Consider the following 25,583-nt stretch of genomic DNA (forward strand, 5'->3'; position numbering starts at 1 on the left):
TGCACATATCGAGTAGCCAGCAACCTTGGCTAATGGTAGTTATATGACTCTGGTTGCTAGGAAATAGAAAGAGGAGAATGGAAGAGAGAGGGAGAGAGTATGACTGCCCCACTGTTTATTCAAATCCTATTACTGATGTAGAAGAGGGAGAGAGAGATACGAGGGAGAAAGAGAGGGAGAGAGAGAAGGGAGGAGAGTGCCTCGAAAGCTATTCCTGAAAGATCATTTTATGTCTTTCTCCTCTCTCTCATCTCTCCGCAACTCAGTTCAAAGATGTTGATGCATTTGAACGCTATGGTCAATCTGTTTTCCACTGCGAGGGCTCACCAAGCCATGAAATGGAAAAGGAGATACAATCAGTGGGTATCTGCAAACAAGCCCTATACTCATTCATGAACTGACAACCTGTTGCCATCAGCTAACATTTTGTTGACCAGTGACCAGTGCAGCTCTGCTAGTGTATTTGTACAGTATTCTAATTTTGACCTTTCCTCTCCCCCTCTCACTCTCTCCTCCTCTTATCTTTTTCTCCTCTCTCGCCCTCCTCTCGCCCTCTTTTCCTCGACTCCTGTTCCTACTTTCATCTGCTTCCACTCTACTTCTCTCATCCTCTCCTTATTCCCCTCTCCTCTTCTCCCACTTGGTCTCTTCCTCTCCCTCTTCTCCTCTCGTTCCTCTCCACCTCCAGGATACGTACCTTTCCTAAGGAGTCTCCTCTGTTGGGTCGAGATACGGTACGGGCTCTCATGTACTACGCTCTCAAGGTCTGGAGTGACATCTCACCCCTCAACTTCCATGAAGTGGCGGGCAACGACGCAGACATCCAGATCGACTTCACCAAGGCTGACCACAACGACGGGTACCCCTTTGACGGGCCGGGGGCACTGTGGCGCACGCTTTCTTCCCCGGAGACAGGTTCACGGCAGGGGACACCCACTTTGATGATGATGAGGCCTGGACCTTCAGATCACCAGGTAAGTGGTTGGTAGTTTACTGTGCCTTCAGTGACTAGTGTGTATTGTACATGGATTGTATATGTGCTATACTGTTCATTTGTTCATTATATTTATTTGTATGAAGTACATTTCCAGAAGTTTGTGTGTGCATGTGTGCGTGTGTGTGTGTGTGTGTGTGTGTGTGTGTGTGTGTGTGTGTGTGTGTGTGTGTGTGTGTGTGTGTGTGTGTGTGTGTGTGTGTGTGTGTGTGTGTGTGTACATGAGTGTGTGCGAGCGTGCAATGCCCAGTGACACCTCACAGCTCTAGCAGTTGGTTGGTCAGCCATGGGTCACTCAGTCTGACTAGCCGCTCCCAGACTCACAGATGCTCTCATTAATCATTAAGTCCGCCTGCTGCTGCTAGGCTGATCGACTGCCCACCACTTCCCCCTCTTCCATCTCCCATTCTCATCAGCCTGAGTGGACTCAAGGTGCCCCCCTCCATCTCTCCCTTCCTGTCCATCTCTGATGGAGAAACTAGTACATTTTCTGTTATGCCCTTACCTCTCCTTCCGGCCTGAGACAAAAGGAGGAAGAGGATAGCGGGTGACCATAGACAGTGTTGGTTAATGTCTCTTTTTCTCAAGTAGGGTAAAAGAGAACGAGCTCCTCCTTCGTCTCCCCACCTATGATGAGACTAGAACTACTGAGAGCACCCAGAGATCCAGATCCTCCTTTATAGAGTCATATTCCACTCTAGCCAAGCCCAATACCTCCACATCACTTGCCTTGATAAAGATAGCAAGACAACCAAACACATTTGGAGAGGTGAAGTGATGTAATGTGTGATGTATGCTGGCCCCATGACCTCTCTGACAGGACAGATACAGTACATCACCCTTCCAAAGATACTACAAACCAGACCTCAGTGTGGGGGGTGGGAGAGGAGCAGGGCTGCGTGATGCAGACTGACCCAGCTGGTGTGCCATGTTGATGGGGCCATGCCGCCAGGTCGTGCCCTGGTCTCCCCCTGTCCTGCAGGAGGCCTCCTGGATAGCGGCTCAGTCTGCTCCAATTAGGGCTCCCAACAGGCCAGACCAGGCAGGCAGCAGATGCTTACATGGCGCCTGGAAGGTGGAGTACAGGGGGAGGGAGGGGAGAGACGGTGGTGGTCAGGGGAATACACTTAAAAGATGGGCGGATAGAGCGGTAGATTCACTGATGTGGGAGAAAATGGAGGAAGATTATATGAAAAATCCATCTTTTCTCCAAGAATCTCACATCATTGGCACACTGCATGAATAAATTATGATGATGAGGAGGAAGTGAAGGATAATGGTAATGATGAAAATTATGATTTACCCTCAACCCACACAAGGAATGAGATCGCTCCAGTATTTGCTTATGATATGAATCCTTTAACTGAAACTATTGAATGCCCAACACCACCATCTAGATTTCTAGTATAATTTCATTGCTTGGATTGAACAAGGAATTTAGTCCTCTATTTATTTGTGTTTGTTTGCCTTGACTCTCTGGCGGCAGACGTGAGTCGCCGAGGCAGAGGAGCCACTTAATTAAACAGCTCTTAATTTCTTCTCAGCTTCACAGTCCGTCGGGTGGACACCGCAGCTCTTAGTCCCTCAACTCAGTAGGCTGTGCTAACCACGAAGCTCTCTTACTAAAACTGACACCAATGCCTTACCTTGGTGAGTGTTATGTATGTGTCGTATGGTTGATGTTGTGTTTACGACACTAAAGGATTGTGTTCTTTGACATGCGTACCAGAAAATGTTGTTGGTGCTTTGGGTTAGATAAGGGAGTTAAACGTTAACTAGTTGTCCCTAGTTTTCTGTCATAATAGTGAGCCATACAGGTGATTCTTTCATCAAGGTGCTTTTTAGTCAGTCTGCAACAGGATTCAAGGCCTATCCCCTCCTAGGTATTGGAGTGGGTTGTTGTTCCTGCAACTTTCGAACAAGAAGATCATCTTTGGAGAAGTTGTAAACTTGTAAGGTCAGGAGCTAGAAGTGAAACACGGCAGTTCAGCAGATTTCTGGGGCCCTAATCTTCTTAATAAGAAGGATGGACCTTATCAGAGGAATAAGGATTCCAGTAATTGCTTTCCCTCTCACCCTTCTTTTCTCTCTCCCCTTGCCTATTTTCTGAAAACTTATCCCAGTGTATTGTTCTTGGCAGAGCCTTCAAACATTCCCCCTATGAGGGCCATCTGCTAATGTGTTGTAATTAGCAATGAATTGAAACTGGGCGTTTGGAGAACAGCGTAGCTAGCAGAATGCTAAATGCTCCATTTAAGTTTGCTAGCATTCTGCTCTCCACTGGTTAATTGACAGGGGAGACATCCAATGGGGTGGCCAGGGCAGACTCTCAGGGTCCGGGTCACATAAGTGGAGCCAGGGAAAGGCTGTTTTTGTTTTGACAGCAGGCAGATTGCTTTTATTAATTATCTCTCCGCTGGTTGCTCGCTAATGCAGAATGATTATGCTGGCCGAAACAAAAGGCTCATTAAGCAGGTGTGTTTTGATGACATTCGCAATTTGGCTTTGGTTCGCAACGCGTGTGCACGCGTTAGTGTGTTCATGTTTGTGTTAGTGAGAGAGAGAGAGAGAGAGAGAGAGAGAGAGAGAGAGAGAGAGAGAGAGAGAAAGAGAAAGAGAGGCAGAGAGACAAAGAGAAAGAGAGAGAGACAGAGAGAGAGACAGAGAGAGAGACAGAGAGAGAGCGAGAGAGAGAGAGAGAGAGGGAGAGAGAGAGAGAGAGAGAGAGAGAATGAAATGATAGTGTAGAAGGGAGAAATAGCTCCACACTGCTCATTCACAATATCAAGCTATCAGTCAGTCACTTAGTCTCCCTGCTCTGGCTGACTGGCTCCTCAGCTCCTCAGGGACCAGGCTGCACACCATGGCCAAACAGGCTGTACTCCATCACCACCACCACCACCACAGAGGATCAGCAGCCCTCTCTTGAGGAATGAAGAGAGACATCAGAATAGAGCGCAATTCATATTTGGAGATGGAGTAACAGGGCATGGCGTCAGAGTGAACTAAAGCGTCCCTCTCTCTCCCCGATTATCTCAGGTTCCACAAAGCTGATAGCATTTTGGCTGAGTAAACAGTCACAGGGCTGAACCAGATGTAGTCTAAAGGGAATATGGTCTGTTCCTCTCATCCCACACACAGCCTTTACTATCATCCTCCATAGACCTCCTAAAGCCTACCAAGCAGGACCCTGGCCAGCTGTGGCTTGCTTTTAGAGGGTCCCCATCCCCAAATCTGATGGGACAGACAGACTCCATCTGGCCTGCACTCTTTCTCTCCCTCTCTCTGCACCTCCTGCTGCTAACCATCCCAGCCCAGACACCTCTTTTACCAGCAGGGTCCAACTGAATGAATACAGCATTTCATTGAATCTAGAACATCAGCCAAATGTCTGTGTGGCAAGGTTGGACACAGGCAGTCAGTCTGTTGTGTAGTCACAGGGATGAACACTACAGTGACTCTGTGTAAAATAAATGGCGCCGTAGATACCATGACCTCCCTGCTTCCCTCCCCCTCTCTCCCATCCTCTCTTTCTCTCATCCTCCCTTCGTCCTCCACCCTGCATACTCCTTGTAAATTAAATGGTACCATAACCTCCCTCCCTCCCTCCTTCCCTCCCTTCCTCTCATACATACTCCATTTCTCCACTCCATTTCTGCACAATGTGCTCCTGTAGATTAGGACATGTATTTGGCCTTCAATCACCCTGGTGACTAACCAGGAGGGAATATACCAGCACCTCTCTCCATTGTCTGTGTTTGAGTATGACACTGAGGCACAGCCAAGCTTGTGCTAATCTAAGACTAGCCACGCACACAGAGGCAGGGAACCTAGCTAGCTGTGGCATGCTGACACACACACCACACCAACGAGTTTGGTGGATGGTGGAGCCGCAATCTAAATCTCTTAGCCGCAGGTTTGAACTCTTAGTCTCGCTTAGCAGAGCCAGACGAGCAGGTTTTCTTTCCTTTTTTTTTTGCAAATTCCGCCGAGGAGGGAAGAGGTGTTTTTAGCCTGCTGCAGTCGCTCCAGGTGTCCCTACATGCTCTGTGTCTGACAGCTTGCGGCTCAGACTGTATTTCCATGGCTATCTCTCTATGCTTTGTGCCTAAAAGCATTAAAAGCGTTGTGCCTGTCTGCTTCTCCTCTTAACTCTAACAATATGGAGATGGGTTCAGAAGTAAGAGAAAAACACTCTGTAATCCACACACTTGGTGTAGTAGGTCAGTCCAGAGAAGGTAGTAATAGCATTCTTCTGTCTGTCAGTGAGGTGTGTTTTCATGATATGAAAGCCATATCAAAGCTTTTCTCTGCTCCGATGGATGGAGAAATCTCATTGTTATCTTTCTCACGTCTATCCTCCCTCTCTCTTTCTCTCTCTCTCTCCCTCAGACTCTCACGGGATGGATTTGTTTGCGGTAGCAGTGCATGAGTTTGGTCATGCTATTGGCCTGGCCCACACTTCAGCCATAGAGTCTATCATGAGGCCATACTACCAGGGTCCTGTGGGGGACCCACTCAAGTACAACCTCCCCTATGAGGACAAGGTCCGCGTCTGGCAGCTCTACGGTACGTACCTCAAATCGCCTCACCATCATGGGAAAAGGCTGCTAAGGGGTATATAGTACATAGAGACATAACACCACAGCTGCTTCTTACCCCGCAATGTTTCCCAACACTGTAATACATACAGTGCATTCGGAAAGTATCCAGACCCCTTGACTTTTTCCACATTTTGTTATGTTACAGCCTTATTCCTAAATTGATAAAATTGTTTTTTTTCCTCCTCAATCTACACACAATACCCCATAATGAAAAAAATGTATAATAAAAAACTAAACTGAAATATGACATTTACATAAGTATTCAGACGCTTTACTCAGTACTTTGTTGAAGCACCTTTGACAACGATTACAGCCTTGAGTCTTCTTAGGTATGACATTACAAGCTTGGCACACCTATATTTGGGGAGTTTCTCCCATTCTTCTCTGCAGATCCTCTCAGGCTCAGTCAGGTTGGATGGGGAGCGTCGCTGCACAGCTATTTTCAGGTCTCTCAAGAGATGTTCGATCTGATTCAAGTCCGGGGCTGGTCGGGCCGCTCAAGGATATTCTCCTCTCCACCTGTCACGCCCTGAACAGAGAGAGACGGTTTATTCCTCTATTTTGTTAGGTCAGGGTGTGGGGTGGGCATTCTATGTCATTATATTTCTATGTTTTGGCCAGGTATGGTTTCCAATCAGAGGCAGCTGTCTATTGTTGTCTCTGATTGGGAATAATACTTAGGCAGCCTTTTCCCCACCTGTAGTTGTGGGTAATTATTCTTTCTGTGAGTGTTTTGTGTGTGCCTCAGTTGCGTCACGTTCATTTCTGTTTATCCTGTTTATTGTTTTGTTCGGTTTCACGTAAAATAAAGGATGTGGAATTACCGGCACGCTGCCTCTTGGCTTATTTATGACAGGGAGTTTGAGGACAGTGAACATGACATAATTACCCACCACAAGAAAGCCAAGCAGCGTGCGCTTACTGGGAAGACGTGCTGGACCGGGGAGAATCAACATCGACGGAAGCACGAGAGGCACCCCCAAAAAAATGGGGGGCGGGGGCACACGGGAGATTGGCAGAGTCAGGGTGGAGACCTGAGCCAACTCCCCGTGCTTACCGTGGGGAAAGTAGGACTGGTCAGGCACCGTGTTATGCGGTGATTCGCACGGTGTCGCCAGGGCGCCTGCACAGGCAGTTCGTCCTGTGCCGCGCCCCACACTTCCCGGGCTAAAGTAAGCATACAGCCAGGATGGGTTGTGCCAGCCCTAAGCTCCAGACCTCCAGTGCGCCTCCACGGCCCAGTATACTCTGTGCCTGCTCTGCGCACCCAGTCTCCTGTGCGTCTCCCCAGTCCGGTGACCGGTTCCAGCTCCACGTAAGAAGCCTCCAGTGATGATCTATGGTCCGAAGCCTCCAGTGATGATCCATGGCACGAAGCCTCCAGTGATGATCCATGGCCCGGAGCCTGTAGTGATGATCCATGGCACGAAGCCTCCATTGATAATCCATGGTCCAGAGCCTCCAGTGATGATCCATGGCCCGGAGCCTGTAGGGATGATCCATGGCACGAAGCCTCCAGTGATAATCCATGGCCCAGGGCCTCTAGTGATAATCCATGGCACGAAGCCTCCAGTGATGATCCATGGCAAGAAGCCTCCAGTGATGATCCATGGCAAGAAGCCTCCAGTGATGATCCATGGCGCGGAACCTGTAGTGATGATCCATGGCACAGAGCCTCCTGAGACAGTCTACAGACCGGAACCTCCTGAGACGGTCCACAGTCCGGAACCTCCTGAGACGGTCCACAGTCCAGAACCACTTGAGACGGTCTACAGTCCGGAACCACCTGAGACGGCCCACAGTCCGGAACCTCCTGAGACGGTCCACAGTCCGGAACCTCCAGCGACGTTCCCCAGTCCAGAGTCTTCAGCGACGGTCTGCAGTCCAGAGTCTTCAGCGACGGTCTGCAGTCCAGAGTCTTCAGCGACGGTCTGCAGTCCAGAGTCTTCAGCGACGGTCTGCAGTCCAGAGTCTTCAGCGACGGTCTGCAGTCCAGAGTCTTCAGCGACGGTCTGCAGTCCAGAGTCCCCGGCGGCGGTCTGCAGTCCAGAGCCCCCGGCGGCGGTCTGCAGTCCAGAGTCCCCGGCGGCGGTCTGCAGTCCAGAGTCTCCGGCGGCGGTCTGCAGTCCAGAGTCTCCGGCGGCGGTCTGCAGTCCAGAGTCTCCGGCGGCGGTCTGCAGTCCAGAGTCTCTCACGACGGTCTGCAGTCCAGAGTCTTCAGCGACGGTCTGCAGTCCAGAGTCTTCAGCGACGGTCTGCAGTCCAGAGTCCCCGGCGGCGGTCTGCAGTCCAGAGCCCCCGGCGGCGGTCTGCAGTCCAGAGTCCCCCGACGGGCGGTCTGCAGTCCGGAGTCTCCGGCGGCGGTCTGCAGTCCAGAGTCTCTGGCGGCAGTCTGCAGTCCAGAGCCTCCGGCGAGGATCTACGGTCCGGTGGCACAAGAGCGAAGGGATCAACGGGCGGAGCGGGGGCTAAGTCCCGAACCGGAGCCGCCACCATGGGTAGATGCCCACCCGGACCCTCCCCTATAGGTTCAGGTTTGCGGCCGGGAGTCCGCACCTTTGGGGGGGTACTGTCACGCCCTGACCTGAGAGAGACGGTTTATTTCTCTATTTTGTTAGGTCAGGGTGTGGGGTGGGCATTCTATGTCATTATATTTCTATGTTTTGGCCAGGTATGGTTTCCAATCAGAGGCAGCTGTCTATCGTTGTCTCTGATTGGGAATCATACTTAGGCAGCCTTTATCCCACCTGGTTTTGTGGGTAGTTGTTTTCCGTTTAGTTGTCTGTTGCCTGACGGAACTGTTTGCTTTCATTTTGTTTCTTTGTTTAAGTGTTTCGTTATATGAATAAATATGAGCACTTACCACGCTGCGTTTTGGTCCCCTTCTCATTACGACGAAAGCCATCACACCACCTTTCTTTCCTATTACCTTATGTTATTTATAGTACTACATTGACATTGATTACTGCATTGTTGGGTTTAGAGCTTACAAGAAAGGCATTTCACTGTACTTGAACACGTGACAATTAAACCTGAAACTATTTCAGTCATCCTTATCCTTCTCTCCACAAATCAGAACACCTCTTGCCTAGCTACTCCTCTATGATTATGTTATACCCGCCCCTCCACACGCCTACCTCACTTATACTAGACATACATCAATGGACTGGCATTCTGCCATCCCTTCTATGTACATATACTGTGCAGAAGATCCTAGAGGTACTGTATACATTAACTGTCTAATCTACAGGCGCAGACCACCCCACCATCACCCCTCAAACCTCTCATTGCAAATGTCTCCTAGAATTACCCATGATTCCTAATGGGACGTGTCCGCCCATCCCTTAGTGCAACATGGGGGTGTAGAGCAGGAAACCCAAGGCCTCGGCACAGGAAGCAGAATTGATTTGTTTGTATGCAGTGATAATTGATTTAACTAGCTTTCTGGTTAAAGTGGGAGGGAGTGAAGAGAATGCTTTAATTGGTCATCCCTGTGGCACAGACCCTGCTTATCACTGTGTGCCATGCTACTGAGAGAGGGGGAGGAGACGAAGACAGATAGGTGAGGGGTGATGAGAAGAGAGAGAGGGAGGACAGGAAGACTGATAGGTGAGAGGGGATAAGTGGCTGGGGGAGAAGGGAAGAGACTGGAGAGGTAACAGGCAAGGTAGGACAAAGAAGAGAGAGAGAGGTGAGATAGAGAGGGAAAAGGAAGGGAGGGAGAGAGAGGTGAAATAGAGACAGGGAAAGGAAAGAGAGAGAGGTGAGATAGAGACAGGGAAAGGAAGGGAGGGAGAAAACATGTTGACTTATGCTGCCGCCGTAAAGTGGGGCTGGATGCTTGGAATGTGTGTATGTGAATGTGGGGTTGTGTGTCTCTAAGTACAGTTGAATTGACCCTTGACCTCTCGTCCTTCCCAGGGGTGAGCGATTCAGTGTCACATACGGCCCAGCCAGATGACCCCTCCCAGACCGCTGACCCACCGGTTCTACTGGACCTCCCTGAGAACAGATCTACTGTCCCGTGAGTCACACCCACACAAACACACACATTCGCACTCCATATATTACATCTGCTGACACACATACACTCACCCACTCACATACACTCAGAGGCCAGTTTATTAGGTACTTCACCCCTTTCATGAAAATTGTTCACTCCTACAGACAGTGAGTCAGGTGGCTGTGGCTTGCTATATAAAGCAGGCAGACGAGCATCATCGAGGCATTCAGTTACTGTTTGATTGAACTTTAGAATGGGCAAAACGAGTGACCTAAGCGACTTTGAGCGTGGTATGGTCATCAGTGCCAGGCGCGCCGGTTCCAGTATCTCAGAAACGGATGGCCTCCTAGGCTTTCACGCATGACAGTTTCTAGGGTTTACAGAAAATGGTGTGACAAGCTAAAAACATACAGTCAGCGTCAGTCCTGTTGGCAAAAACAGCTCGTTGGTGAGAGGTCGAAGGAGAATGGCAGAATCGTGCAAGCTAACAGACGGGCCACAAGCAGGAAAATAACTACGCAGATCAACAGTGGTGTGCAGAACAACATCTCGGAATGCACAACTCTTCTATCCTTGTCACGGATGGGCTATTGCAGCAGACGACCACACCGGGTTCAGCTAAATACAAAAATAAGTAGCTCCAGTGGGCACGCTATCACCAACACTGGACAATTGAGGAGTGGAAAAATATTGCCTGGTCCAACAAATCACAGTTCCTGATGGAAGAGTGAGAATTTGGGTCCATGCCCCCATCCTGCCTAGTGTCAACTGTACAGGCTGGTGGTGTTTGTGCAGTGGGGAATGTTTTCCTGGCAGACGTTAGGACCCTTGGTACTATACCAATTGAGCAATGTTTCCATTCCCCAAATAATTCAGGCTGTTCTGGAGGCAAAAGTGTTCTGACCCGGTACTAGATGGGTGTACCTAATAAACTGTCCACTGAGTGTATATCCACACACACCCGTATACATCCATTCTTTCTCCCTCTGTTTCCAGACTGTCCTGCAGTTCAGTGAGTTTGGACATTGTCACAATGCCGCAGAGAGAGATAACAGTCCTTGTTTCCCAGTGTGCTCAGTATTACATTTGTATGTTTATACAACACCACGTCGCCAGTGTTCACACACCAGACTACACAGCACTCAACAGCAAGTGACAGAACAGAAGCCCTGAGAAAATAATAGATTTTCATACTTGACTGGTAGCAAGTGGATACTTTGTCCTCTTTTTTGTTATTTTTCCTCACTCCTCTGTGTAGCTTTCCCTTATAATTTCTCGGCCACTCTATCTTGCAGGATGATGTATGGACAAGGTGGATTTAGCCTGACAAAGGTCACTAATATAGTCCTCCCTGCGCAGCTACTCTGTTAATACTCCCTGAATAGAGATCTTTGTTAATAAGGAGCTAGGCGAGTAGCGTCTCACAAAAGCAGCCCTGTTGTGGTAATTGCCTCGTCATTTGCAGCCCGGACACGTCAGGCGCTTAAAGTCAGTCATTAGCACTGGGATAATGCATGTGAGGACCTCGGTATCCTGCGTCAGGACGATAACATCTCCCCGGATGTTTGGCCTGTTTTTTTAAGTGACACACACACACATACACTCAGTAGATAAACACACAAGCATAGCGTGCATGATCGCTCTGCACACAAACACAAACAGAGACACGCACACAATGGTTTAAGATGAGAAGACACTGATTTAGACTGGCATAGTGACTGGGGATAGAGAAGTGGTTTGGTGTACATTCTGTCTTAGTTTCTTTAATTAATTCCCCCCTCTCTCTCTCTCTCTCTCTTCCTCTCTTAGGCCAGCACGAGATTCCCCTGACAGGTGCACCAGTCACTTTGATGCAGTGGCCCAGATTCGCGGGGAGGCCTTCTTTTTTAAAGGTACAGAGAGGGGCCAGAGGGAGAGAGAACAGTTTGTGGCGTTGCCTGCGATCGATATAAAAGGCAGCCAAGCATCTCTCTCAGAGTTCCACACACACCTTCACACTCAACGGACAGACAGACAGACAGCTAGACAGACCCTGGAGGGGCCCATGGTCCCATGTTGACTGTAAAACTATATGGTTTGAATTAAGGAGATAGATTCTTAATTAACATCTGTCAACCTCAAGAGATCTCCATGGTAATATAAAAAGTTTTGTTTGGTCTGTATTTTATGGACGATGTTAATAGCTTGTAGAGCTGCAGATTAAAAAGTATTATACAACGGGTGGGTCTAATCCTGAATGGTGATTGGTTAAAACCGAATTCTAGCCGGTGTCTATTCCACAAGTTACCACCGGCTAAATCTATGACGTTGAAATGCCTATTTACTCTGTCCCATCTGACTGCGCAATCCACTGTCTTATCAGCCCAGCCAGGCAATTTATAAACTTGATCTCCAGTATCTCACATTTCTTTTAGACCAGCATTTAGATTTCAACAGCAGAGATTTGTATAAACATTGCTGTCTGTCTCCGACATTTGCAACATTGTTTCAATATGCAAATTCAATCTCCAGCTGTCCCTGTAATGAGGTCTGTGTGTAGCTTGTGTAGAGGAGTCAGGCGCAGGACAGCAGATATGAGTAAATAAACGTAATGTACTCAAAATAGGCAAATACAATGCAATAACGCAAGCCCACAATACGGACCGTAAAACATACAAATAATCACTCACAAAAAACATGGGAGAACAGAGGGTTAAATGATGAACAAGTAATTGCGGAAGTGAAAAGGTGTGTAAAACAAAGACAAAACAAATGGAAAATGAAAAGTGGATCGGCGATGGCTAGAAGGCCGGTGACATCGACCGCCGAACGCCGCCCAAACAAGGAGAGGGACCGACTTCGGCAGAAGTCGTGACAGTCCCATAGTAATGAACTTGTCTGGAGTCGGGATGAGACAGAAAGGCAGGCAACTTTTCTCAGCCATTCAAAATCATGAATCTGCATAATTTTTATGGATATATACAAATAACTATCAATAGAAAACAGGTAATACAAAACAAAGTGCAGCTAGTTTGCTGTCTTTCCAGCTTCAGTTTGAAGTGATTGTGTTAGCTTTATTGTTGGCTAGCGCCTCTGAACAACTGTGTCCTGACGAGAGAGCACATTTTCTCCGCCAGGTGAAATCGTGCATCATTAGCTCATTGTTATGGATGTATCCAAATAAATGTCACTAGAAAACAGCTTAAACAAACGCAAATGTAGCTACTTTTCTGTTATTCTGGCTGCAATGTCTGACGTGACTGTAAGTTAGCTGTAGTTGGCTAGCTAGCAAGCAAGGGATAAGAACGTTGTCAGGCAGCATGGCAATGAAACATTTAGAACGAACGACTGGGTGGCGTCCATAGATACAGAACAAAAAACTGAACGACTGGGTCGCATCTCTGGCAACCGAAACCTATACAATGAATGACCACCCAGCTTGGGTAGCAACCCTAGATTTGTGTCGGGACTATATCTTGTGGAAGGATGAAAGTATGAATACATTTATCAAAATAACATTTGTAATGAAAATATGTCAATCACTATTTGAATATGTTGGTAACACGTTGTATAAAAGTGATAATGACATTGAAACCGGTGTTTGGAGGATATATTGGCACGGTTTGCCGGCCCTCGACTTTGTCTTGGGCCTAACAACACCTGTGCCAATAGATCCTCCAAACACTGGCTCCTCTGCATTATCACATAAGTAATACAGAGGCTGTGACCCAACTCAGACAAACTTAGACTAAAGTTGTCCAACACAGATACTGGAAGCCAGGCTGAATCTGCCTCTCTGTGTTCGCTTGGTTGGTTCAGCCAGTTGAGTGCCTAACCGGGTGCAATCTCCTCTGCGGCATCCACACATGTTTGTCCTGTGGACCATTTGAATATGGACAACAGCGTAAACAAGCACACTCACAAATAAACATTGACACACAGGATGTATACAAATACACTTTTCACTAGTGTACACACATACAGTACACTCCCACACATACACAAGTGTGTACACACATTCACACAAACACTTAATCAGGCCGCGGGGCCAGACGGATTACCAGGACGTGTACTTAGAGCATGAGCGGACCAAGTGGCAAGTGTCTTCACTGGCATTTTCAATCTCTCCCTGACTAGTCTGTAATACCTACGTTTCAAGCAGACCACTATTGTCCCTGTGCCCAAAAAGCGAAGGTAACCTGCCTAAATGACTGCAGCCCCGTAGCACTCATTTCGGTAGCCATGAAGTGCTTTGAAAGGCTGGTCATGGCTCACATCAACACCATCCTCCCAGAAACCCTAGACCCACTCCAATTCGCATACCGCCGCAACAGATCCACAGATGACGTGATCTCAATCACACTCCACACTGCCCTTTCCCACCTGGACAAAAGGAACACCTATCTAAGAATGCTGTTCATTGACTAAAGCTCAGCGTTCAGCACCATAATACCCACAAAGATCATCACTAAGCTAAGGACCCTGGAACTAAACACCTCCCTCTGCATCTGTACTTCCTGACTGGCCGCCCCCAGGTGGTGAGGGTAGGCAACAACACATCTGCCACGCTGATCCTCAACACGGGGGCCCCTCAGGGGTGTGTACTTAGTCCCCTCCTGTACTCCCTGTTCACCCACGACTGTATGGCCAAGCACAACTCCAACACCACCATTAAGTTTGCTGACGACACAACGGTGGTTGGCCTGATCACCGACAACGATGAGACGGCCTATAGGGAGGAGGTCAGAGACCTGGCAGAGTGGTGCCAGGACAACAAGCTCTCCCTCAACGTGAGCAAGAAAAAGTAGCTGATTGTGCACTACAGGGAAAGGAGGGCCGAACACCCCCTCATTCACATTGACGGGGCTGTAGTGTAGTGGGTTGAGAGTTTCAAGTTCCTTGGTGTCTACATCGCCAACAAACTATCATGGTCCAAACACACCAAGACAGTCGTGAAGAGGGCATGACATCGCCTTTCCCCCTCAGGAGACTGAAAATATTTGGCATGGGTACCCAGATCCTCAAAAAGTTTTACAGCTACTCCATCGAGAGCATCCTGACTGGTTGCATCACCACATGGTATGGCAACTGCTCGGCATCTGACCGTAAGGCGCTACAGAGGGTAGTGAGTACGGCCCAGTAAATCACTGGGGCCAAGCTTCTTGCCATCCTGGACATCTATACTAGGTGGTGTCAGAGGTGTCATTGACAACCCCCCCTCACCTTTGTTTTTACACTGCTGCTACTACCCCCTGTATAGCCTCATTTAAAAAAATATGTTTTCAATTTTATTTTATTTTATTATGTTACTTTTTTTATTTTATTTTTAACTTTTAGTTTATTTAGTAAATATTTTCTTAACTCTATTTTCTTTCAACTGCATTGTTGGTTAAGGTCTTGTAAGTAAGCATTGTATTCGGCGCATTTGACAAATAGAATTTGATTTGATTTGAATGACTTTACCATTTACCACCTTTACCATTTTTTTCTCCCTACATACATTTTCTTCCTACTTTCTCTCTCTTCCTCCTCCTAGGGAAGTATTTCTGGCGTCTGACGCGGGAGAAGCACCTGGTGTCTCTGCGTCCGGCTCAGATCCACAGGTTCTGGAGAGGCCTACCTACCAACCTGGACAGTGTGGATGCTGTCTACGAGAGACCTGGGGACCATAAGATAGTCTTCTTCAAAGGTACCCAACCCAGAAACCCAACCATGGTTGTGGTGGTGGCAAGGAGGTCAACCATATACCAACTATGTTACATCAACTATGAAAGGGAGTGTTGTGATGTAATTTGAAGGTTTTTGATTTGTCGAGGAGACTGTTATGACTATTATTTTGAAGTCAAGGCTGTTCAAATAAATGTGAAGGTGTTCTGAGAAACACATGAAAAGAGGTCCATCAAGTGATGTGTCATTATGGGCTTTGAACTTTGTTAACGGTTTTATGGATGATAGAGGGCTTAAAAATGCAATCAACATTACAAAAGCACAAAAGCAAGGACATCTCTCTTACACCTCTTGGTAAAAATGTTTCTTTCTCTGTCTGTATTTCAAGGTTAATTGAATATTTTCATCACAAAACACATGTATTTTTTTTTATTTTTTGAGCTTACAACACCTGGTATTTCCAGGCAGTCTCCCGACCCAGTACTAACCAGGTCTAACCCTAAACAGGTGTGTCCAGGTTGGTATGGCCACAAGCATATTTTATTACCCCGTTATCTCCCTGAATTTGGTCCCTTGGCTCATCTCTGTAACTCTTCAATGGGCTCGGGACAGGCAAAGGTGTTTTCTGAAACATGACTCACCTGGCCACCTATTTCTTATCACATTGTTCTCTAACCCGGATGTCAGCCGCACCAATGTGTCGGAGGAAACACCTTTCGACTGACGACCGGAGTCAGTCACAACATAATCCAGCCTCTCCAACAGAATCCAGGTAGAATCAGGAATTCCCCAGGGCAGCTATCTAGGCCACTTACCTTTTTCAATCTTTGAGTAAAGCCAGTGTGTCTATGTATGCAGATGACTCAACACTATGCATGTCAGCTACTACAACAATTGAAATGACTGCAACACTTAACAAAGATCTGCAGTTAGTTTCAGAATGGGTGTCAAGGCATAATTAGTCCTACATATTTAAAAAACTAAAAGCATTGTATTTGGAACAAATCATTCACTAAACCATAAACCTCAATTAAATCTTGTAATAAATAATGTGGAAATTGAGCATGTTGAGGTGACTAAACTGCTTGGAGTAACCCTGGATTATAAACTGTCATGGTCAAAACATATTGATACAACAGTAGCAAAAAGGGAGAGAAGTCTGTCCATAATAAAGCCCTGCTCTACCTTCTTAACAGCACTATCAACAAGGTAGGTCCTACAGGCCCTAGTTTTGTCGCACCTGGACTACTGTTCAGTCGTGTGGTCAGGTGCTACAAAGAGGGACTTAGGAAAATTGCAATTGGCTCAGTACAAGTCAGCACGACTGGCCCTTGGATGTACATAGAGAGTAAACATTAATAATATGCATGTCAATCTCTCCTGGCTCGAGGAGAGATTGACTTCATGGAGGAGAGATTGACTTCATCAATACTTGTATTTGTGAGAGGTGTTGACATGTTGAAAACACAGAGTTGTCTGTTTAAACGACTAGCACACAGCTCAGACACCCATGCATACTATGGGAGGCGCAGACTATGGGAGGCGCACAGTACTACAGTACTACATGACTACATGGAACTCTATTCTACATCAGGTAACTGATAAAAGCAGTAGAATCAGATTTTAAAAACAGATACAAATACACCTTATGGAACAGCGGGAACTGTGAAGCAACACAAACATAGGCACAGAGACATGCATACACACACATGATAACCCGACGCACTATACACACGTACACATGGATTTTATGTGGTAGTGGAGTAGGGGCCTGAGGGCACACACTTAGTGTGTTGTGAAATCTGTTATGAATGCATTGTAATGTTTTTAAAATTGTATAACTGCCTTAATTTTGTCAGACCCCAGGAAGGGTCAGCAGTTAATGGGGATCCATAATAAATACAAATACAAATAAATACAAGGAGTTGCTAGAGTACGATGAGCCAAGGAAAGCACCACCGTCAAACCCTCCCCTACCCCGGATGGCCAATTGTGCGCCGTTCTATGGGGCTCCCTATCACGTCCGATCTGCGCCACCCAGGACCCACAAAACACATTTAATCACTTTCATTTAGTTGAGTTATGTCAGGCCCTGTGATAGACTAGCGTCCTGTCCAGGGGGTGTACTTGTACATCAAACAGCCTCGCCCAACAGAAACAGGAGATAGGCTCCTGCTCCGATGAGTGGCGGCTCGCACAAGCCAAGGCTACTTTTACAGTTTCATTATTCTTATGCAATACCTACGTAGGAAATATCATGACAAATAGGGGTATTGTAAAGCAGTTGGCTATTGTAAAAACAAAGAAATTAAAAATAACAAGTAATTAAAGAGCAGCAGTAAAATAACAATAGCGAGACTATATACATGGGGTACCGGTACAGAGTCAATGTGCGGGGGCACCGGTTAGTTGAGGTAATATGTACATGTAGGTAGAGTTATTAAAGTGACTATGCATAGATGATAACAACAGAGAGCAGCAGTGGTGTAAAAGAGGGGTGGGGGGCTATGCAAATAGTCTGGGTAGCCATTTGATTAGATGTTCCGGAGTCTTGGGGGTAGAAGTTGTTTAGAAGCCTCTTGGACCTAGACTTGGCACTCCGGTACCGCTTGCCGTGTGGTAGCAGAGAGAACAGTTTATGACTAGGGTGACTGGAGTCGTTGACAATTTTTAGGGCCTTCTACAACCCAGGTAAATCAGTGCATTGTACACTACACTATAATTCCAAACGGTAGCACATGGTGGCTATTTCCACTTTGTCCTAATGAAGCACCCTGGCTGATGGAGAAGGACAATGTAGTATTTACAGCCACATCCATATATAATGGTTTTACCTTCCAACACAAATTCATGTCAAATTGATACATTTATGAGGTGAAAATATATAGTTTTACAGCGTTCAGCAGAATCAAACTATATACGTTAACTAGGCAATACATCATTTTGGTTCAGTAGTTATCAGTTTTGAGCAGTTTAATTACTTAAGTGATAGTTTATTGTATTGTTAACAAATGACAAGAAAATCATATCAAAAGTAAGGTAATTATAGCATTTTGAAAAGCAGATAAATGTACTTAGAAAAAGTGATTTGGTGCAGTGAACAAGTGACTTTGCGAATGTATTTATTGTACTCAGTCTATTGAAAATGTGCTTCGAGTTTTGGAACATGAGCCATTTTGATGACCTGTTTAGATTTTTGTGATTAGAGTTGTGAAAATGTACCACGTACTTCTGAAAATTGCACCAAAGTGATAGAATTTTTTTTAAAACAACTTATCCAGTTAACTCTCGTTGATTGACGTTCCTTTGTCCCGCCTCCTCAGGACTAAAGTATTGGATATTCAAGGACAACAACGTGGAGGAGGGTTATCCTCGGCCAATCAGTGACTTCGGCCTGCCCATGGAGGGCGTGGACGCAGCCTTCGTGTGGCTCCACAACGACAAGACCTACTTCTTCAAGGACAGCCACTACTGGCGCTATGACGACCATCTACGGCGTATGGATCTGGGCTACCCCAAAGACAGCACACTGTGGAAGGGGGTCCCGCCCCAACTAGACGATGCCATGCGATGGTCGGATGGTGAGTATTAGACAAATGCACACACACACACAGTTCCTCTGCGTCCACATCACCGAGGACTTGACATGGACTAACAACACCACCACTCTTGTCAAGAGGGCGCAACAGCCGTCTCTACTTCCTAAGGCGGCTGAAGAAATTCTGCCTTGGGTCCTCTCTAAATACTACCGCTGTACCATCGAGAGCGTCCTGACTGGTTGCATTGCGGCCTGGCACGGGAATTGCTCCGTCCACGACCGCAAGGCACTCCAGCGGGTGGTGAAGACGGCCCAGTACATCACTGGGAACGTGCTCCAGCCATCGGAACGGTGAGGAAAGGACTCCGCATCATCAAGGACCCACACACCCCAGTCATGAGCTGTTCACTCCCTTACCGTCGGGCAGACACTTGAACTGGACTGACCACCTGCACTGATTCTCCGCACCTTAGCACACATACACTCACTCATGCAGACAGACATATACACTCGCTGGCCAGTTTATTAGGTACACCCATCTAGGACTGGGTCGGACCCCCCTTTGCCTTCAGAACAGTCTGAATTCTTTGAGGCATTCTACTGAAATTATTCACAAGGATGTTGGTCCATGCTGAAGCGATGGCATCACTCAGTTTCTGTAGATTGGACAGCAGTACATTCATGCTGTGAACAGCCTGTTCTCTCATCCCAAACATGCTCTATTGGGTTGAAGTCTGGGGACTGACCAGGTCACTCAAGTAAACTGAACTTTCTTCTTGTCCAGTGTTAGTGATCGCATGCCCACTGAAGCCGCTTCTTCTTGTTTTTAGCTGATGAGAGTGGAACCCAGTGTGATCGTCTGCTGCAATAGCCCATCCATGACAAGGATCAACGAGTTGTGCTTTCAGAGATGCCGTTCTGCACACCACTGTTGTACTGCACCGTTATTTGTCTATTTGTGGCCTGCCTGTTAGCTTGCACGATTCTTGCCCTTCTCCTTCAACCTCTCTCATCAACGAGCTGTTTTCAGCCACAGGACTTCAGCTGAATGGATGTTTTTTGTTTCTCACACCATTCTTGGTAAACTCTAGACACTGTCATGCGTAAAAATCCCAGGAGGGCAGACGTTTCTGAGATACTGGCTCCGGCACGCCTGGCACTGACGATCATACCACGCTCAAAGACGTTTAGGTCATTAGTTTTGCCCATTCTAACGTTCAATCGAACAGTAACTGAATGCCTCTGCCTGTCTGCCTGCTTTATATAGCAAGCCGCGGCCACGTGAATCACTGTCTGCAAGAAGCGATCCTTTATCGTGAACAGGGTGCCTAATAAATTGTACCTAATAAATTGGTTGCTGATTTTACATTCATGCTACACACGTCACAGCTGCTTCTACCAGACTTATTATGGCGCTCAGTTTTTACACTGCCCCCCATCCCCCCTTACCCAATACATGTGTAAATATTGGACTATAAATTGTGCCTTCCTGTACTATACTTATGATAAAAATGTATTCTATTCTACTACTTTTCTATTCTTATCTTGTATTATTTATTATTGTCGACAAGGAACCTGCAAGTAAGCATTTCATTGGATGATGTATACCATACAAATCCCGTATGACTAATACAACTTAAAACACACCAGTGGAGGTTCCTGAGGGGAGGACGGCTCATAATAATGGCTGGAACGGAGCGAATGGAATGGCATCAACCACCTGGAAACCATGGAAACCATGCGTTTGATCTATTTGATACCATTCCATTAATTCCACTCCAATCTTTACCACGAGCCTGTCCTCCCTAATAAAGGTGACACCAACCTCCTGTGACACACACACACATCAACAAGCTAAACATACACATATACTCTCACATACACACTCCATATACACACGACACTCACTTCTAAACACTCACACAATACAAGCTAAATACTTACACATACAGTACACTGCACTAACACAAATGTTTGTCAAAAAGAACACAAAAATAATGGAGTACCTCACTGTATTTTATTCATGCTTGCCCTTAGGGTACTGACAGAAGGTTTAGTTCCATATCCACTAGACTAGCCCACACTGGATACTTTTTCTCTCCACTCCCTCCTGCTTATAACATAATAATAATAAATGCTATTTAGCAGGCGCTTTTATCTAGAGCGACTTACAGTCATGTGTGCATACATTTTATGTATGGGTGGATTTTAACCTATTATCCCGGCATTGCAAACGCCCTGCTCTACCAACTGAGCTACAAAAGACCAGGGCCCATAGGAATCTGCTCTGGTCAGAAGTAGTGCATAATAGGGTGTCATTTGGGACAACCATAGTGTTTGGGTGAATGTGGCTGGCTGGTCCAGGAAGGAGAGCGAAAGTAGCTGAGCTGAGTCTGTGTTTTCATTGTTGGGTCGTCTTGGCAGCAAGCACCTGCAGCTGGGATATGTGTGTGTGTGTGTGTGTGTGTGTGTGTGTGTGTGTGTGTGTGTGTGTGTGTGTGTGTGTGTGTGTGTGTGTGTGTGTGTGTGTGTGTGTGTGTGTGTGTGTGTGTGTGTGTGTGTGTGTGTGTGTGTGTGTGTGTGTGTGTGTGTGTGTGTGCGCGCGGCAGAGAGAGCATGATGTTGCTAGGGCATCATGTCTCAGCTCATGCACAGCATTCTCAGCAGTGAGCTCCTTATTCATGCCTATCTCAGAGTCAGACCCTTAGTCATGGAGGGCCACTTACCGCGTTAAACATTGGGAAATATTTACATAAATCATATCACACCAAAGCACACATGCATTATACTCACCTCTCCATCTGTCTCACACAAACTCAAGCCCACACACACACAAACAAACAGTCAAGCCTTCGCTGTAGCTTCGTAGTACACACGAATATCAAATAGCTTATCAAAATTCTTCAGTAACACACAAAGGCATTGCAAACACACAAACATGGCACGAGCCCAGTCTTCACATGAGCGCTACCCTCATTCAGTGTCCGGGCTCTTTACCACTTCCAGCTCCAGAGGTCCTGCTCAGAGCTGATTGATGTGTGTGTGTAAGCGCAAGCCAAGTATGAAAGCAATAGTCCCCACATAGCCTGAGCTACCAGAGTGGAAGCACACACTCATACACACACACAGACCTGTGGTCCTGGGAACTGGAAGCACATTAGAGAGCTCTCTCTCCAGGCCTATTCCATCACCTCAGGAAGAGAGAGAGCTGTGGCGACAGGGATGGAGAGAGAGGGAGAGATAGTGCTAGGGAGGATGAGAGCTAGGGAGGGAGCGAGAGAGAGGGAGAGATAGCGGCTGAGAAGGAGGAGACAGATAGACAGGAAGGGATGGAGAGAGGGGGAAAGACAGAGATAAGGGAGGAAAAAATGACATGCAAGAGAGGGAGAGTTTATTTTGTGTAAAAAACGAACTGGTGGATAGCGAGAACAGCCTGATAGGAAAACAGTGCGACAGAATCGAGCAACATTGATGTATTACCATAGCAATAGCAATCATCATCACAGTCCCCTTGTAGTCCTCATGCAGCCTCTGTCTTCTTCCTCTCCTTCAGATTCCTCATACTTCTTCAAGGGGAAGGAGTACTGGCGCGTGGTTGGCAGTGATATGGAGGTGGAGGCTGGGTACCCACGGCCCATAGGAAAGGACTGGCTGGTGTGCACAGAGATGCAGTCGGACTCCCCAGCCACAGAGGCCAATAACACAGCTAACACGCGGCTACATGGGCAGCACCACGCCGACCACGCCGAAAATGGCTACGAGGTATGCTCCTGCACTTCTGACTCTGCTTTACCCCTGGGAGCCCGGCCCTCGCCCTCCCCCCTCTGGCTGCTCACCCCTCTCTTGACTCTCTCAGTGGTAAAATCCTACGTCCCTCTATGATGTAAGTAGAGGTGAGCAGCCTCACTCTATGACATAAAATACAGCAGCCAATCTGATGAGAGTTGGGAAGTGGCTTAAGGGGTACTGTCAGACCAGCTTCACCGTCCGACAAAACGATGACTGGAGGAATTAGCTGTTATTGTTATTATTATCTTAATTGGGATCCTCGTTGTTAATTTCTTTTTTTGTGTTTTGTTATTTATTATATTCAATGGATCAACATGCTTTTAAACTATTTATGTTAAAATTATGATATTGGATTGAATTAGAAATGTGATAACATGACAAATGGAAATAGTTTGTCAATTTGATTATAGATGAGTTCACATCAAAATAGTTCCTCTGTGACTAAGCAGTCTAGCAAGAGAGTGGTACTCTGGGATGCCGCACGCCCTGTCCCCTTGTTCCTGAAATCACTATAAGTGCTTTAAGAACCCTCGCACATACACAGACCACTCCATGTGCGGTTTCTATGGACTGAGCTAGCTGGGAAATAATGTTCCGTCTCTGCTCACTCTCTCAAATGGTAATGTCTGGTCTGGCCGGATGGACACTACGCTCTCATTGGACAGTTTGCTCTCTCACTGAGTTTTTAATGTCAGGACTATCTGGATGGAATGGACACTACTTCCTGTAATGACTGACTGTCCTTCCTTGACTTTACTCACGTGCCCTTTTTTTGACCTTTGCACCTGTATCTTTCTTTTTTTTCTCAGCTCAGTAACAGTAGCACCTCCTGCCATTATCAGAGAGGGTAACCTGTTAGTATTGATTATTAGGACGTATTTTTGTAATAAACACAGAGGGATTGTGGTTGAGCCCTACTCGGGGATGTGCATGATGTGGTTTTCATAATGCCTTGGTCTTGTCTGGTCTGGTCAGTGGTCACCACAACGATCAGCGGTCAATGATAACCAACAGTCACCCAGGGACACCGTTCTCCTTCTCCAGTGGACATCTCTCCTAACATTAACTTTCTCTAAGGATAGGGGGGATGTCTGGGAACAGGGCAGTGGCAGGACATGGATATCCACCAGAGACCTGCCTGCTTAGAGGAGTGCACCCACTCACTACACAACTGGATTTATTAATATTGCTCAGATATATATATATATATATAGACTGTAAGTATATATATATATATATATATATATATATATATATATATATATATATATATATATATATATATATATAGAATATAAATTGAAGTTTTCTGAAAAGTTTTCTGAAAAGCTGAAAAGTTCAATGGCACTTACCCCCCAAAAAACATGTACATTTTAAGCCGTCTTTTCTAAGGTGAAATATTTTTGTAGGAAAATAAAGAGGGGGTAAGAGAGAGAGTCTGTGCTGGGTTGTGTAATGATTTTGTGTCACAGGGAACCCAGGTGGAACAGGGAGAGGAGGACACGCGACAGCTGCAGTCACAGGCTGGCTGTTACTTTCTGCTTTGAGCTGTTGGGAGCCATGTTTCCCATGTACAGGCAGGTTATTGTTTCCTCACTCCAAAACCATGCTAATCAAGATGTGCTCTCCTCCTGGTAATAAGACATCTTCTTCTACATGCATTCCTTGTTTCAGATCTGTTTATTCAGGATTATGTGTATACATAATATATTATGCGTATGTATGTTTTGTCATAGGAATCAGTGACTTCTGAGAGGAAGACTGAACAATGTTGACTTAGTGAATAGAGACCATAAAACTCCAGATATTATTGACTCAAGGATAAAGAAATGTGAGGCAGACACTCAGGAAGCAGACACGCACACAAACAATGCATGCCGTGAGGATTGAAACAAACCGTTTCTTGGTAGACAGATTTTTCAGCATTAAAACCTGTTAGATGTAAAGTCCCCTGTTTTGGGGACCTGCGTGGTTCTGGTACCGGTTCCAACCGACATTTTTGCTTATAAATCGTTATGTGGACACCATACTTTAGATTGAAATGGCTTGCATTGAGCGGTAGCCTTAATTCTCAGGGACACAGGAGTATGTCTCTTCTGCAGGATGTAAAATCTGAACCACTTGAAGCTGGGATGTCCTTCCTACCATTTCATTCGCTCTTCCAACTGTCCATCAACTCCTGGCTGAACCCTATGTTACAGCCACTAACGGATATGCCTGGAATCCTTACGTCATAACGCAAAAGGAGAAAGTGGTTTTGTCACTGTAGCACATTCAGAGATCGATTTACAACCAGTAATCTAAAATTATTCATAGATTTTAAACAAAAAACACTTTCTGTTTGTCATAGACTGACAATAGTAATATGAGATGAAAGGCAAGTTCCTAACGAGTTCAGGAAGCCAAGCTTGAGCTCTGTGAGACATTCACAGCGATGGAGGCAGATGTTTTGATCAAGAGAGACATTTAGAAAATATGCACATTTTCTCAAACACTAAATATATAACCTGAACAAAAATATAAACGCAACATGCAACAATTTCAAAGATTTTACTTAGTTACAGATCTTATAAGAAAATCAGTCTATTAAAATAAATTCAATAGGCTCTAATCTATGGATTTCACATGACTGGGAATACAGATATGTATCTGTTGGTCACAGATACGTAAAAAAAAAGGTATCAGAAAACTCATCAGTATCTGGTGTGGCCACCATTTGCCTCGTCTCCTTCGAATAGAGTTGATCAGGCTGTTGATTGTGGCCTGTGGAATGTTGTCCCACTCCTCTTCAATGGCTGTGCGAAGTTTCTGGATATTGGCGGGAACAGGAACACGCTGTCGTACAAGTCGATCCAGAGCAGCATCCCAAAAATGCTCAATGGGTGACATGTCTGGTGAGTATACAGGCCATGGAAGAACTGGGACATTTTTAGCTTCCAGGAATTGTGTATAGATCCTTGCGACATGGGGGCGGCATTACCATGCTGAAACATCAGGTGATGGTGACGG

At 46.3% G+C, this 25,583-nt stretch overlaps 1 pseudogene; it reads left to right on the plus strand.

The window, feature by feature from the left end:
* LOC123744692 (matrix metalloproteinase-17-like) overlaps nt 1-23,497 on the plus strand; it is a 98,130-nt pseudogene extending 74,633 nt beyond the window's left edge.
* The last annotated feature ends 2,086 nt before the right edge of the window (nt 23,498-25,583 follow it).

This window comes from Salmo salar, chromosome ssa09 (assembly GCF_905237065.1).
Source record: "Salmo salar chromosome ssa09, Ssal_v3.1, whole genome shotgun sequence".
NCBI classification, from domain to species: Eukaryota; Metazoa; Chordata; class Actinopteri; order Salmoniformes; family Salmonidae; genus Salmo; species Salmo salar.